We start from the raw sequence: 3,832 nt of genomic DNA, 5'->3' as shown, positions 1-3,832 counted from the left end.
GATGAAGAGGAGGATGTTCTAGTGGCTCGTTGATGTGTTGTCTGACTTCTGTTAGGTTGCTAGGGTTGAGTCTTTAGAATGTTGATAGGTTGTTGGTTTAATGTTTTATGACTCTGCTGGTTGAATTATTACTGTCATTGATTTATTGTTTATTGGTATTGTTTATGTTATTCTGTTGTTCGGTTTGAATCTGGTTAGGTGGCTAGTGAGTATAAGATCACTAGACTATTATTATTATTATTATTATATATAAAAAAAACAGGTCCGGTCATTTCAGTTTTGTATCAGAGCCCTTACAGTTTTAGGTTTGAGTTAACTAGGTTTGGGATTGCATGCTTTGATTGATTATGTGAGTTAGTCAATTGTCTGTGGCATTGGGTCCTAGAACATCCTCTTTGAGCCTTCAATGTGATTTCACGGTAAGTTGTGTTTTTGTGTATGGATGGGATTGTTTGCTTAGCCTTCTGTTCATGGTAGTGCAGATGGTTAGAGACGGTGTTGTTGCTTGTCGTGGAAGCGGACGTGGTCGTGGATGCGGACGTGGTCGTTGTAGGGACAGAGGCCCAACGGTTAGTGATATCGTGGATCATAGTGTGACAGCAGAGGGCGTCGGCGATTCGCAGGCTTTCCAGGAGAGGTACATGAGTGTGGCTGGTGGAGGTGCCGATAGGACCGTAGGCCCTGAGGGAGTCGGTGTGGGCGGTGTCATTGCCGGGTTGGCCAGTGATGCTGGAGTTTTGGGAGCGGGAGTTCCTGTAGGTGAAGCCCCTGGTGGAGGAGTTAACCTGGCGAACTTGTTGACGTAGCTGTTGGAGCAGTTACCGGGAGTTGTACCGGCACAGGCTGCACCTATAGCAGACAGAGTTCGATATGGACCCCAAACATCGCAAAGAACTAAAGAAAAACATTCCATTGTTTTATTATTGCTAATTGGAAAAACCTCTAGTGTTTGTTTAGCACGAAAACAAGTATCACAACTATCAAGCTTGCCAAATCCTTGAGAAGATTGACGACATTCTGGTAAAGAAGCAAAACAGAAGTGGAAGGATGGCCTAGTATACGATGCCACAAGGCTCCAGAGATTGCAGAGTCCGATGAAGCTTTGTGAACACGAGCAACCAAAACACCAGTAAAGTAGTACACTCCCTCACGTTCTTCCTACGCCCCAATCAAAGTCCTCGAAAAATGACTTGTAAAAAACACAACATGTCAGTAAAGATTGCAATTGAACCAGTCTGTTTAAGTAATTTGGAAACAAATATCAAGGTGCAATTGAAATCAGGAAAAAATAACACATCTTTAAGCTTGTAAGAAGCGCAGAGAAGGAGTGTGGCACATTTAGTTACACGAGAAGCTTTGCCATCTTGTTTTGTGACAGGAAATAGAATGATATCAAAGATATCGTGTACGATGGAACAATCTCCTGTCATATGATGGGAAGCACCGAATCCCCTAATAACAATTAAAACATCAATGTATTGAATCCCCTAATTAGAACCCTAAAATCCTAATTAGAACTACCTCTTTGGCTCGCGCAGGAACATCGCAATGTCCAACGACAAACAATCACCACAAGGGCAGCCACCAAGGCCACAAAACATCATAAAGAACATAGAAATGTCTCGCAGGACCGCCACCAAGGCCAAACTAATGTCCAAGACTGCCACCACGAATCTGATATCACTTGTAGCGCCCCGACCGCCACCTTTTACTGGCCGGTGGACCCACCTATAGCCGACGACCTGTTTGCTACGTCTAGAAGGCTTTAAAGACTTGTTTACATACCCTACAAATCACCACATGATCTTTCCCTCTGTTTTGTCGGTACTAGAACAGTTATGGTAGTCACTTCCGGGAAAGTCACCCATTCTGAAACTACTACAGCATAAGTACGATTAACTGTGTAGTTTTCTCAGGACCTTTGACTGAAAGATAAATGCACTTTGGTGACATAGATGGCCAAATTAATTATTTTAAACCTCTACGCATGTCCGCGAAACCAGAGTGTCACAATTTACCCCCACTAATAGATCACAACATCCTCATTATGCACCAAGATTGTCACCCCCAACAGTGTAAGCCCACTCGACACCACACTTGTTTGGGGTTAGCTCTGATACCACTTGTAACGCCCACACCGTCACCTTGCTTAGTGGGCCATGTACAGTTTTGGCCCATGGGCCCACCTTGTTTAGTGGGCTCTGCATCCACTCTCAGCCTGTGGGGCCACCTATATCACCACCTTAAAGACTACTTTACCGTCCTAATAAATCACCACCTTATATTTTTTGTGTTTTTTTTCCTCACTCATACAGTTCTGACAATCAATTCTCGGAAAGTCACCTATCATGAAGCTACTCCCGCTCTCTCAGGACCCTTGGCCGAAAAGATAAGTATATTTTGGTGACATAGGCAGCGAAATCAATTCTTTTAAACTTCTCTGCAGTTCCCTGAAACCGGGATGTCACACATATTTAATTGAATAACACAAATAGATAAAGAAAATATAATAGATTAATGATATAAATAAGAAGAGGGTTTAGAAATCGTCTCCAAATTGTCAAAGAGGATCAATGAATCTCTAATCTTCAGAAATGACTTACAAAGGCATAAAAGTGCAGAAAAACTCAGAACAAAAAGAACGTCCCCTGCTAATTAGGTTTTTGGGGTATTTATGCCCTTATTAAAATGGAAGAAATAAAATAAAAATGAAAATACAAAAATTCAGAAAAATGAAATAAGTGTCTGGATCGTAGGCAGAAAGACAACAGAATTCTCCAAACTTCATCATGCTTGTCCATAGGCTTCACCAGACTTTAGCAGACTTCATCATACTTCTCCAGACTTCAGTAGACTTATCTACAGACTTCACTAGACTTCTCTAGACTTCAGCAGACTTGTCCATAGACTTCATCAGGCTTCAGTAAACTTTTCAAGACTTCTTTATTCAGTTCAACTGTGGAAATGTCTAAAACTCACTTCGTCCATCTTTGCTCTGGTTAAGCTTGATTTTAACCAAAAGACTCCAAATCTAGCACATCATCGCCACACCTAATCACAACTCAAGAAAAAACCGAAAAAAACACAAAGACGGACTTAGATGCGACAAATAACTAAAAAAAAATTAAAATGAAGGACAAAAGACACCAAAGACACATTACATCAAACACAACACTCATAATGTTCATATAATATCCACATTTAATAATTTAGATATTTAGATGAATTTGTTAAGACTTTAAAATATGATTCTTCTATCATCTTAATCTTTTGTATTACTCAGAATCATCATATATTATACAAAAATTAGTAAAAATCTATTTTTCTGCATATTGTAATTCAAATTTTGGAAAAAACTAACATATATGACTTAATTAGTAAATAAAAATTGTTTGTTTAACGTCCTACATCCGCTGAAATTTTTAGATCATGATTTAGAGTCTTATTATAAATCAGACCAAAATGAATCTAAATCTGTTCGAGCAGGAAGCAAAATTTAATAAACATCCAAATTAAAAAATTTGTATGCATTTAATTTGATTGTTATAGTTGAATCGTTTAATTGTACCAGAATAAGAAATGTTTATAATACTATTACCAATATATTTAAATTTTATTAAAAATTTAAAGTATTATGGACATTTGAACTTATAAAAAAATTAAATTATCTAGGGACATGTTATAATATTACAAATTTCTTAATCTACTTTAACATACATTCAAAATATTAGGTATTAACCTATGTTACATCATCAATTTTTTTTTTTTTTGTTAATCTATACTAGTATTTTTGCAGTAGTTTTTGCTCAAAAATATGTTTTTGGAAACATTT

Source organism: Camelina sativa, chromosome 20 (assembly GCF_000633955.1).
Source record: "Camelina sativa cultivar DH55 chromosome 20, Cs, whole genome shotgun sequence".
Taxonomy (NCBI): Eukaryota; Viridiplantae; Streptophyta; class Magnoliopsida; order Brassicales; family Brassicaceae; genus Camelina; species Camelina sativa.
The sequence above is the reverse complement of the archived record's forward strand: the minus strand, read 5'-3'. Positions refer to the sequence as shown.